Source organism: Mus musculus, chromosome 2 (genome assembly GCF_000001635.26).
Source record: "Mus musculus strain C57BL/6J chromosome 2, GRCm38.p6 C57BL/6J".
Classification (NCBI taxonomy): Eukaryota; Metazoa; Chordata; class Mammalia; order Rodentia; family Muridae; genus Mus; species Mus musculus.
In genome coordinates, this window is record NC_000068.7 from 93,299,011 (window position 1) to 93,312,140 (window position 13,130).

A 13,130-nucleotide genomic window follows, 5' to 3' on the forward strand; every position below is an offset into this window, starting at 1 on the left:
GTAGGTGCTCTGCGCTCCTGCAGCACTCCTCTCTTAAAACACGACAGTGACTGTGTGTGTTTGTTTTAAAGCACAGTCTTCAGTATTCCGCCCTGACTTTGAACTCACTTTATAGCCAAGGAAGACCTTGAATTCCTGGTCCTCCAACCTCTACCTCCCAAGGGCTGATGAACCAGGAGGTCATGCTTTATCCCTTTAAATATACAATGACCCTGATGCCCAGCCCACCCACAGGGTCATCTTAGCATACAGGTTTTGGGACCACCACACCTAGTACCCAGCACTGGAGCTGGAAGCCTGGGCTTTGTACGTGCTAGAAAAGTACTCTTAACAACTAAGCTACATACATCCCCAGAGTGACTAGCTGGTTTGATGCCATTACCCCCCAACCATAAACAGTCTTGAGAATATCCTGGTGAATGGGTGACCAAGGCCAATAAGGAGTAGGTACTGTTCCCCAGGGAGCAGAAGCAGACTGACTCACAGGACCCAGGAGTGGCTGACCCAGCACCCCAAGAGACCACATCAAGTGGGCTTACTTGGTTGAGTTTGTCTCAGTAGAATATCCCTCCCCTTCAATGGGATCAGAGGTCACTCATGGATACACCTCTGCCTTCCTTAGGTCCTTTGATAAGGACCTAAGTTAAATGCTCCAAGCTTATGGCCCAAGGAGAGATACATGGAAGGTTCCTAGCAGAAGGGCTATCAGAGTGCCAGTCCCTTTGCAGAGAGGCCATTCCTTGGAATCAGGTGGGGGGGTGGGGGAGATCTGGAAGGAAGTTAGCTGGCCAAGAGCTTGTCTCCCTCCTCTCCAGGCTGAGGGTGTAGAACCCAGGCCAGCTCCTATGGTTTCTTCACCAGGAGCCAACCCCATGAAAACTTGGGGACCTGAACTTGCTTCACCAAGTCCTGGAGTGATGGTGCCAAAACCATGGCAGTGTCTGGGAGTCCAGCACCCTTCGCTGAATCCCTGTGGTGGCTGTGGAAGGCAGCTCCGCTTATGGAAGAAACCGGGGCCCTGTAGTCACACAAGGAGAAGGGGACAGAATCCAAATTTAAACTGGCCATCCAAGCTGCAGGATCTTTCCCCACAGGGCCATAGGAAAGGAAGGAAGGAAGGAAGGAAGGAAGGAAGGAAGGAAGGAAGGGAGGGAGGGAGGGAGGGAGGGAGGGAGGGAGGGAGGGAGGGAGGGAGGGAGGGAGGAAGGAAGGAAGGAAGGAAGGAAGGAAGGAAGGAAGGAAGGAAAGAAGCAGGCAGGCAAAAATGACAAGTGGGTGGACAAAGAATCCCAGAACAGTTTACTCCTGATGGAGCGTTGAAGGTGTGCTTTATTTCCTTAAATCTACACAAATTCTGGTTCCCAGCCCACTCCCAACACCATCTTAGCATAGCAATCCTGTGCAAGGATAGGCCTGCCTCACAAAGAGGAAACTGAGGGTCAGGTACTCACGGCTCTCCTGGATTCAAGCATCAGGGCTTCTCTTAGTGACACCACCATGGTCACTGTTGTTGGCTTTCGACCCGGCTCTTTCCTCAGCCAGATGTGACCGGTAAGTCAAACACTGGTAGACCCGACTTTCCCCATCCACACCATAGTCTGAAAAGCTTCTCTGAGCTGGTGGTGCAGGGTATGGAGGGAGACAGAATGCGATCACACAGAGCGCATCACCCACGCCTGCGGGCTCCTCCAGTCAGGCCTGGGCCACTCCGTGAAGACTGACATTTCCCGTGGTGCTCCCACCACCCCCAGAGGATCCTCTGCCAGCACAGAGATTCAATTATGGTCATTATGGTGCACTTAGGAAAACCAAGGAGCAGGCTAATACATTTTCAAAAGATTGGCAACAACAGAGGTGGAAGCAGAACAAGTGTCCTACTTAACCCTCAGTTAAACAGAAAATCCACTTAGCCACAAGGCATCACCCTTTCTTCCTAGCCTCCTCTACAGTTTTACTTTTTAGTGGTCTGACACTTAGCTTAAATCTTTAACACCAAAAGCTGTCATAGAATTAAAATGAAATCACCAATGGATGGAAGGAAGTCACCAACCTCTAGGAGAGCAGTGGCTCTCAACCTTCCTAATGCTGTGACCCTTTGATACAGTTCCTCGGTTGTGGTGACCCCCAACCATAAAATTATTTCGTTCTTACCTCATAACTATAATTTTGCTACTGTTGTAAATTGTAATGTAAATGTCTGATATGTAGGAGATCCAATATGCTATTCCCAAAGGAGCCGTGACCCACAGGCTGAGAGCTGCTGCTCTTGGCATTTGTAGTCCAGGACTCAACTCACTCAAACCATCATGGCAGGAGGAAAACCATTCTTGCTTCTGCTTCTACTGAAGCAGCCCAGAGTCCTAAGAAGGGGTTAACTGACACCACTATGTCACAAACCAAACACCACAGTCACTGGAGGCTACCAAAAGGAGGATGAAGATAGGGTGTGCTTAGAGGAGACCCTCAGAGACCCAGTGACCCCAAGTGTGCTAAACTTCAGTGGATTTGTGGATAGTCCCCCCATGAAATGGGAAAGAATCTACCAGACACAGGGTTTCTATATTAACTACAACTTAACTGATTACATATCATTGCCTCTTGAAACTCAAGTGTGTAAGGGGTACAGAAAGTTCCCAAAAAAGGGACCACTGGAAAGGCAGCCTCCCCCAGCAGGGGCCTGCAGTGAGACTATGTTGAGAAAAAGTCCTCCATACAGCCCCAGGATCCCTAAGATGTCACCCACACATCCTTCTCAGTGCCCTTCCAAAGGGAGATGGAATGACCCTACACACCTGCATGCTGCAGGCTTGGTACCTGGTTCTCCTGGGAGGTGGAAGCACTTTTAGAGTTTGCCTTCTATGGCTGTGATGAAGGGACCATGACCAAAAAAACATGGCCCGATCACAGCCTATCAGTGATAACTGAGGGAAGCCGAGGCAGGAACTCAGACAGAGACCACGGGGGGGGGGGGGGGATGCTGCTTACAGGCTTGCTCCTCCTTACGACTTCCTTAGCTTGCTTTCTCAGGATCATCTCCTCACCTCCCCCACCCCCTGCCCCAGCCCCAGCCCCAGCGATGGCACTACGCATAGTAAGCTGAGCCTTCCCACATCAATCATTAATTTTAAAAATGTCTTAAATTATGATGGAACTGTTTTTCTTAGTTTTCTTCTCAGATAACTCTAGCTTGTGACAAGTTGACAGACAGACAAACAAAAATCCAACTAACCAGAACAGGAGCTTAGCAGGAAGTCTGCAGGTCAATGGCTGTGTGTCCTTGAAGGGGTTTGGTTGAATCCTGTCTCTCTTTCTTTTCCCTCCCCTCTTGTAAGATAAACAGTCTTGCTTGGCCACATATTCTCACCAGGATGCTCCATCAAAGCCCAAAGCAACGGGGCCAACCATGTATGACTGAGGCATCACACACTATGATCCCCAATAAACCTTATCTGTTTATAAGCGGCTCATCTCAGGCATTTGTTACAGTGGCAAAACCTTACTGATACACTATCTCAAAGATACTCAAAGGACAGAGTTACCAGATAAAACACAGAATATCGGGCTATGTATAAATTTCAGATAAACATCACATCTTCCCAGTGATATCACAAGAGTGCATGGTACAACAAATATTGTCCAGGACTGGCTATCCTAGAAATATATTTCTTGGGCTTAGTTTGTTAGATGCTTGCCATGTGAACAAGTTAGGGTCACTGCTGCCATGATGAAACATCATGGCCAAAAGCAACTTGGGGGAGAAAAGGGTTTATTTGGTTAATATTTCCACATCGCAGAAGAAAGTCGGGACAGAAACTCCAGCAGGGCAGGAACCTAGAGGCAGGAGCCGATGCAGAGGCCATGGAGGAGTGCTGCTTTCTGGCTTGCTCTTCCTGGCTTACTTAGCCTGCTTTCATATAGAACCTAGGACCACCAGGTCAGAGGTGGCCCTACCCACAATGGGGCCAACAGGCTTGCCTACTATTGGATCTTATAGATATATTGTATCAATGGAGGCTCTCTCCTCTTCAGTGACTAACTATGTTAAGTCGAGGTAAAACTAGCCCGCGTATCATACAAGGAGGGCCTACATTTCATCCCCACACTCTGTAAAAAGCCAAACATGGCAGACATTGCCATCTCAGCACTAGGGATGTGGAAGTGGGAAAATATCCCACGTTCTAGGTAGAAAGTCTGCCTCAAAAGCCAAACTGTATGTTCCTAAGGAAGAATAGCACCTGGAGGTGTCCTCTGGCCTCCACACACACTGGCAGATGTGTGCCCACACGCTTGAACATGCACATGATCACACATGTACAAATGTCTTTCCTGCCTGTGTAGAGTTCAAGTTTAATTTTGCTCATGAGATCTGGAGAGGCTCTCAAGAGGCAATCAGACAATGGTGGCTTCTGGAAGTGAGTGGCTCTGTGGGCAGCAGAGGCCCTTACCCTCTGCTGGGATGCAGCACCCCCCCGCCCCCCGCCCGACACACACACTCACGATCCTGCAGTGAGAGACAGGAGTAAAGAAAAGCAGGAAGCTAACAGAGAGGTCTTTTAGCCAGGATTCCATGGAAGCCGCGCCTGGGCAGGCGTGAACAAAGGCAGGAAAGGAAGGGGCCTCTCATCCTGAGGGTGAGCAACAGCTTCAGTGCATTTTCCAAGCTCCCAACTGCTGTTTTTCCGCTTGAATAACAACAGACATGCTCACGCAACCCTTGTTATCTTTGGAGAACACTCTGGTGGTCTAACCTATAGCAAGCACTTTCAGGCTGGAGACTGGGGTTTGGAATATCTACACCAAGAGATGCTAGGAATGTCTGTGAGGGGAGACGGGAGGGGGGGAGGAGAATGAGACAGCTTGGGCACAAACGCAGGGCTGGCTATCCCCATGTGCTAAGACTTCCTAAAAACCACAAGGACCTCTCTGAAGGAAGTGGCCAGCGCTGCTCTGGCTCTCCTCACTGCCTCCAGGAGGCTTCAAGGCCTGGAATAGATGATATTGGGACACTGGGAAATCCCAATTCCAGCCTTTGGCTTGTTCCCCTCTCTGTGTCATCGAGTCCTCTGCTTTTCTCAAGAGCCGCCGTTCAGACTGACACTACAGGATGCAGAACGAGCCAGAGGACTCGGACAGCAAGACAGCAGACAGGCTCGCCACCTCATGCTCTAGCCTCAGGGTCTCCTGCCGAACATGCTTGCCTTGTGGCTCCACGGCTCCTAAGAAGTCTTCTCTTTGAAGTTGATCTTAGCTCCTGAGGGACCTCTCCTACAGAAAAGACTGTCTGGGGAGTCTTGGCAGAGATACAACGCAAAACCCCTGGATCTTTATCTCTTGGTGTTTATGCAACTTTTAATTAAAACAGCTGCCTCCACACTGAGCTGTACTGAAAGGGAAAGGGGTGGAGAGAGAGGGAGGGGGGAATGGGCAAGGATGAGGTCTCCCTGAGCTAAGCAAGTGGGACTGACTGACTTCCCAGAGGTCACCAGGATAAGCTGCCACTCTGGGGACCAAGCTTTCTCAAACACCACGTCAGACACAAAGGTGGTACCCGAGACTCTGTCCATAGGAAGCTACATCTGAACAGGTACCAATTTAGGGTTCGTCTCCAGGACAGGGCACCTGAAGTTCCAGAGCCATATGGCAGGACTCTGTCACAGGCCTCTTTTCTGTCCTCACCTAGTTCCATCCCATCCTCCTGCAAGGACTCCTGGGAGCCATTTCCACATTACTAGTGAGGGACAGGGCAGAGAGCTATCCTTCCAGGGGTCAAGTGACAGGCATAAGACTTGCATGTATGGAATTTTAAGACAAACCTCAAACCAGGGGATAGAGAAATGGCTTGGCCATCAAGAGCGACTTACTGGTCTTGGAAAGGATCTGGGTTCAAATCCCAGCACTTACATTATGCTTCAAAGTTCAAGTCCCAGCACTTACATCATGTTCAAAACTGTCGGTAACTCCATTTCCAGAGACTCCAGTGCCTTCTCTAATTTCCATAGGCCTCTGCACACACACACACACACACACACACACACACACACACACACAGTCGCCCTACACACACACATGCACATCAAATTAAAAAACAAACTTGAACTTTACACCAACTAAGAGCAAATAGTTCTGAGCAGGGTCAGGAATGAAGCACTGCCTTGAGGATGACCCTGTGGAGAGCCAGGGTCTGAGTGACTGCTGTAATCTCACAGGGCCTGAGTGACAGCTACAACCGCACAGGGTCTGAGTGACAGCTACAACCTCACAGGGTCTGAGTGACAGCTACAACCTCACAGGGTCTGAGTGACAGCTACAACCTCACAGGGTCTGAGTGACAGCTACAACCTCACAGGGTCTGAGTGACAGCTACAACCTCACAGGGTCTGAGTGACAGCTACAACCTCACAGGGTCTGAGTGACAGCTACAACCTCATAGGGTCTGAGTGACTGCTGTAATCTCACAGGGCCTGAGCGACCGCTACAATCTCACAGGGTCTGAGTGACTGCTGTAATCTCACAGGTCCTGAGTGACAGCTACAACCTCACAGGGTCTGAGTGACTGCTGTAATCTCACAGGTTCTGAGTGACAGCTACAACCTCACAGGGTCTGAGTGACTGCTGTAACCTCATAGGGTCTGAGTGACAGCTGCAAACTCCTCGGGCCTAAGTAATTGCTGCAATCTATAGCAGGTTTTAATAGTATGTATGGACACTTCCAAAGACTGTATAGCTTAGCCTGTCTGCCTGCCTTTCTTTCTCTCTTTGAAGGTCTTAGGGGCCAGTAAGATGGCTCAGCTTGTAAGAAGCTTACAATTCAAGCCTGATGACGTGAGTTCAATCCCTGGCACCCCGAGTAGGAGTTGAGACTCAGTTCTAGGGAGTTGTCTTCCGACCCCTTCCCTGAAAGCCCAGGCACACTCATGCACACATGCCTCGTGTATTCATAATGCATATGTGCACATACATATGCATTTATGTAGTAGAGCATGATAGCACACACCTTTTATCCCAGCACTTGGGAGGTCGAGGCAGGGCTCTCCAGCCTCTACACAGGAGGGGGCAGGGAGCTGCTCTTTTTTAATTGTACAGCCTTGAGCATCTTGTAGTAGCTCAAAATGCACTAAGACTCTAAGTGAGAAAGGACTGCGTGACTTTATGACCTGGGACACTGGCTGTCCTTCCTTTCTCTCCTGTCCTCAGACAGAAACTCACGTCATTGGTTCTTCTGGATCTCTAACTTTCCAAGTGTTGGCCTCGGTTCTCTTCGGCCTCCATCTTTGCAGAAGCCCTCTTCTTCTTCTTCTTCTTCTTCTTCTTCTTCTTCTTCTTCTTCTTCTTCTTCTTCTTCTTCTTCTTCTTCTTCTCCTTCTCCTTCTCCTTCTCCTTCTCCTTCTCCTTCTCCTTCTCCTTCTCCTTCTCCTTCTCCTTCTCCTTCTCCTTCTCCTTCTCCTTCTCCTTCTCCTTCTCCTTCTCCTCCTCCTCCTCCTCCTCCTCCTCCTCCTCCTCCTCCTCCTTCTTCTCTCTCTCTCTCTCTCTCTCTCTCTCTCTCTCTCTCTCTCTCTCTCATACACACACACTGTTGATTTCTTGTTTCTATTCTTGTGGGAAACCCAGCCTAACACACTGAGGCATCATTCTACTGAACCAACTGCTTTCTCACATATCAATAAACATAAGAAATCTGAAATTAAACAACAGAGCTGGAAAGATAGCTCAGCAGTTGAGGACACACACTGCTCCTGTGGGTGATCTGTGTTTGGTTCCCAGTACCCGCGTGAGGCAGCTCACAACTGCCTCTCATTCCACCTCCAGAAGACTCAGTGTCTCTGGCCTCCACAGGCACTTTCACTGGTGTGCACATAACTTTGACACATTCATATACTTAAAAATAAAGTAAAAAAAAATTGAGAGCAGACAACCATTTCTACTAAGACCCAAACAAAAGGAATACTTCAGGTTTGTACTAGACCAATTTGGAAAAACACAAAACTTGGATGAAAAGAATCAAAGGAAAACCAAAGCCAAGAAAGACTGTCTACGTTCATGGGTGGGAGGACTCACTACTGCCCACTCATCAGGGATGCCGAACCAGAGCTCCAGATTCAGCAGCCTCTGCTCGAAATCTCTCCAGACATCTGTGGATAATAACAAACTGATTCTAAGGCTTCCATAGACAGGCAGAACCAAAAACCAATTCACCAGGACAATCTGTCCAGAGTGAAAGAACCGAGACTGGGAGCCAGACTGCTGAGGTTAACTAAGACATGCTGCACTGCTAGAGCAATCATGACCATGTGGGACTGGCCGACTTGTTAATGGAACAGACCTGAGTGCAGACATAGAGCACATAAATCCTACCAGTTGGTCTGTGACAGGGAAGCAAAGGTGACATGATAAAGAAGAGTCTATCCAACAAGTAGTGCTGGTGAAACTAGACACAGCACATAAGTCATCGTCACCATGGTTACCATCATTTCCACTACGATCATCATTATCATCACCATTATCACCACCATCATAATCATCCCGACCACCACCACCACTATCATCACCATTACTACCATCATAATAACCACCACCAGCACCATGATTATATCATAACCACCACCATCATTGCTACCACTATCACCATCACCATCATCTAGACAAAGGCTTGCCATCATTTACATATTATGGAGCAAAGACCTAAATGTAAAATGTGAAACATACAATTCGTAAAGGAAAACAAAAACAACAACAAACAAAAACAAAAAAACCCTAGATAACCTTGCCCAGCACTGTGGTTGCACCTGTACTTCCAGTGCTTAGGAAGCTGAGGCAGGGGAATTGCAAGGTGGAAGCCAGCCAGGGCTACATGGTGAGTGACACTTTGTCTTAGAAAGGAAGGGAAGAAGGGAGGGATGTAAGGGAGAAACAAGGGATAGAGGCGAGCCCTCTAGTCACAAGAAAATGCAGATTCAATGGCAGGCTTGGGACTCAGAGATTTACAGCGTCAGGAGATGCCCTGGAAAAGGCAGTGCTGTGGAGACAGAAAAACCCACGTGGGTGCTGGGACGAGAGGGAAGGGAGGAACGACCAGGTGGGGCTTCAACACCTCTAGGGAAGTGAGATTATCTTATGGACGCTCCATAGGAGACACGTGACATGTTTGTTCTCATTTATCAGAACACACAGAACTGATGTGAGTGATCCCCCACATAGGCTTCAGACTGCGGCAGTGACATGCCAGTGGGTGTTCAGTGACTACGACACAGTCTCAGTGAGGTACGTTCTCGGTGGGTGGCTGTGTCTGTGGTGATGGGGGGCATATCAGAATGCTTCCCACCTTCCCTCCAATTGCTATGCACCTGAAAATTCTCTAGAAAGTAATATCTGTTTAGAACAAAAAAAATGAAGGAAAGAAAGCCTGCACCATTGCATGAGGGGCCAGACTTCTTCCTTTGTTTGCAGGCTGTTTAAGATGATATTCGATTTTCACCAAGAAAAGAGGGTACAGAGCAGGCCAGAAGACATATAGTGAGGTCCGGCTCTACTGCTGCTTGCTGTGTGACCTTAGGCCTGTCACTACCTTTCTCTGATGCTGACAGGGCCCTTGATGATGCAGTGTCATCCGACTCAGTCTGTCGCTGAAGTCCTTCTCCAGCTGTGATTCACAGCTTGGATTTGCATCATTATTAAACAGTAACAGCTTCTCCGGGCAGTGTCTGCTCATCATTGCTGCATGACACAGAGAATCAATTTGCTCGCTGGGGAAATGAAGACATTATTATCTCTCCAAAATGTCCTGGAATGGAGACCCCAGCGAGCAAGCAGACCTCTCTTCCTGGCTCCATGACAACCAAGCCAGGGATCTGCAGGCTCCCAGACAGAAGCTCCTCTGGCCATGCCTCCTGTAGGGACCACAGTGTGTACGACCCCACTCCCCCAGTGAACCTTTTCTGTGTAGACTGAAAACTGAACTTGAGAGGCTGGAGAGATGGCTTGGTGGTTAAGAACACCTGTTGGTTTCACAGAGGATGAGGGCTCAGTTTCTAGCACTCACTTGGTAGCTTACAGTCAGGCGACCTGACGCCCTCACCTGACCTCTATAGGCACCAGGCACATATGTGATGCATACATGCAAGCAAAAAAACCACTAATACATTCAAAGTAATATAAATCTAAAAATACATGAAACAAAACAGCAGCCCTGACCTTGTAAAGGGAAGGGGGCACAGATCTGAGCTGGAGATCTTCAAAGGGGGAAGAAACAGTAGGGGCTGTTGTGAGTTACAGGTACACACAGGACCAGCCTGAAGCTAGAAAGTTCTGGAGGATAGTGAGGTAAGTGAGGAAGAGGCCCCTCAGTTCACGTATCTCAGGCACAGAGCCAGGAGAAAGCTATAGAAGGCATGAGCTGGAAGATGGCTCATGGAGTTATGTTCTGGCTGGAGGTCTTGGGCCAGGCTGTGTGGAAATGGCAGCAAGACGATGACGTCATCTTTTGGGGACACTGGTTCTCCATCATCACAGTCATTGCCCTGTAAGTAGAGATGCTCATGGGCATCTTCATGGGCTAGAGGATAGACTGATGCCATCGCCCAGGCTGACAGCAAGCAAGGAGGGAGCCAGAAGTTCTTTCTCCCCACCACATGGTGCCCTCATGCCTAGTGATGAACCACTGGCAAATGTGACTACCACCACAGCAGATTCCTTTTGCACCTTGAAAACACACAGGGAAGAAGTTGAAATCCCACCAGTATATGAGAATCACTGTATCTCAGTATCACATCCAGCATCGAGGACAGACGGCTGGCTTCTCTTCCTGGCTGGGATCAGAAGCTAGCTAGAGTCAGGCTGGAAGGTGTGCCCGTTGCTCGTTCAGCAAACAGGGTCAGGAGGTCTGTGCTGAGCTCGCCCCTAATCTCTTGGTAGACACACACCCTAGAGCAGGTCACTGTTTCTCTTAAGCTTAAACAGCCCCACCCATAGGAAACTCATGAAGTTGGCTTTTGGGTGTTCGTACAATCAACAGTTACCTGCTAAAAGGGCCCAGGAAGGGTGACTGGGAGAGCTACGTCAGCTTGGAGTAGAAGCTGGGAAAGGCAGCTCACACCCTGATGGCCTCAAGCCCCAGGACTTCAGAGCTGAGCGCTCACTGACACAAGCCAGACCCCTCTCCCAGCCATTTTTAGACTAGCACAGGAAAAGGCATGTGTCTCCTGGGTAGCATCATTCTTCGGCGATAAACACCCGCGCTCACACCCGGAAGCCTGGGTATTTTTAGGAAGGTCCTCTGAGAGGCTACAGGACCCCAAGAGGGCTGTCACTGTTTTAAGCAAGTAGGGCAGGTGACTCCCTCCGGCCATCACCTTCCCTCAGGACACTGGGTAAGAGTGCTGGGGTTACAGGGTGGTTGAGAGGCTGAGAGGGCGGACCAGGATAACCCGGGAGTGTGCATCACCCAGGCCCAAAGAGGTTCATGCTATTTGCCTTCTTCACAGATGAGTTGTTGTTCATTTGCAGCTAGGCCCCCGCACAAGGTAGGGCCATGCAGCCCTGGCCTCTGTCTGTTAATTTGGGGCCATTTTATGTTGTTCCTGTGACTAGCATTTGTCTGCTTGCAGGAGGGCCCAGGCTCAACTGTCAGGCTTCTGTGGGGAATCAAGGCTGAAGCTACTGCTGGAGGTTTCAGAGCTAGAAAACTGCAGGCTACAGATGTCCAAAAGCCCACTGTCCACTTGACCCTCAGCCAATCCAAGCTTTTCCTAGCTACCCGGTCTTAGACCACAGCCAGAATGACCCACAGGCAGCCTGCTGCCCAGTGCAAAAGGACAGATGAGGAACTGAATCGGGAACGAGGAAGACAGCCGAGTGTGTGCCAGCCACAGACAGCAGGGCAGCTAGATAGAAAAATGTTAAAGCAAATCTGTGTGCCTATACAACAACCACCCCTGGCACGGGGAAAGCAACGGAGGGACTCACACAAGGAACTGTAGGATACTTGTAGACTCTTCCTCATTGCAGTTCTCCCTAGACAATATGAGAAGATGTTACTTACTCTTCTTCTAGGTTTAGGAACAGAAAAAAAACAAAAAACAAAACAAAACAACAACAACAAAAAACCAAAAACCAACCAACCAACCAAACAAACAAAGAAAAAACAAGACCCCTGGGTAGTTTATTAATATAAAGTCCAGTGTTAAAGAACAAACTCAGGACAAAAGAACAAACAGCTTCATGCTTTTTCAAGAACCAGAATCTCACACAGGCAACTTAGTTCATAGGTTTCATTTAATCTTGACCATCAAGGCATGGAATGAGTAAAGGACCCAGAACTCTGGTGCTGTTCAGTTAGGGATCCAAACCCCACCCCGGCACTCAGTGCTTTGTGACCTTGAGAAAGTCTCTTCACCTCTGAGACCAGGTTTCTCTTCTCTCTTAAAATGGAGGTAGAAATAATGCCGAGATCACACCATGAAGTGGCTGCAGCTAGCCAGGAGACAGTAGACCTGAACTCCTCAAACAGGAACCTTCCATGAAGCCACCCAGCATTTCTGGGGTATCAGAGCGCCAGAGGCAGAAGTCCAGTCTTACCACGCCCAGTATCACCATGGACAAGAGGACAGACACTAGTCCTGTGATGTTAAATGTTAAATGTCACCCTCACAGTCCTCAGACGAGGGTGGATGCTGAGGTGACCAGAAAGGGCTCCTGGAGCTGTGCCCTGCTCCGAGAGCTAGTCCCCACTTCTGGATGGTCCCCCCAGCTGCTTCTGCCACCCCTGAATGAACATCAGGAGCTGGAGACAGATGTAAAGCTGCCCTCCCCTGCCCTCTACCCCTAGGGCAGGAGCCCAAAGACACCCCCTCCCTCCGAAGGCTGGTCCTGGAGGGCAGGGGACAGATGAGAAGTTCAGTTATCAGATTGAACAAGCCAGGTCACCGTGTCAAGACATCCTACCTCTTCCAGCTGTCCTTTTCCTTTCTGGGAAGGAACGGAGAGATCCTTTTGAAGTCTCCTGATGACAGCTTTGGGGCAACTCTAGAGGGAGAAGAGAGAAAGCAAGGGTTAGTGGGGCATGACCTGTGGCTTCCAGAGTTCTTCTGCCCAGACGTGGCACACACTCTCACCCCAGGCTCCCCTTCCCCTGGAAT

The 13,130-nt window shown here is 49.2% G+C and overlaps 1 protein-coding gene across 4 annotated transcripts in view; it reads right to left on the reverse strand.

Moving 5' to 3' along the window:
* Positions 1–13,130, reverse strand: part of Tspan18 (tetraspanin 18) — a 132,792-nt gene that overhangs the window by 97,251 nt on the left and 22,411 nt on the right. For all 4 annotated transcript variants that reach the window (XM_006499475.4, NM_183180.2, XM_006499476.4 and 1 more), the window contains one exon: positions 12,937–13,017. The gene's annotated coding sequence lies outside the window, so the exon portion shown is untranslated. The remainder of the gene's footprint in view (positions 1–12,936; positions 13,018–13,130) is intronic.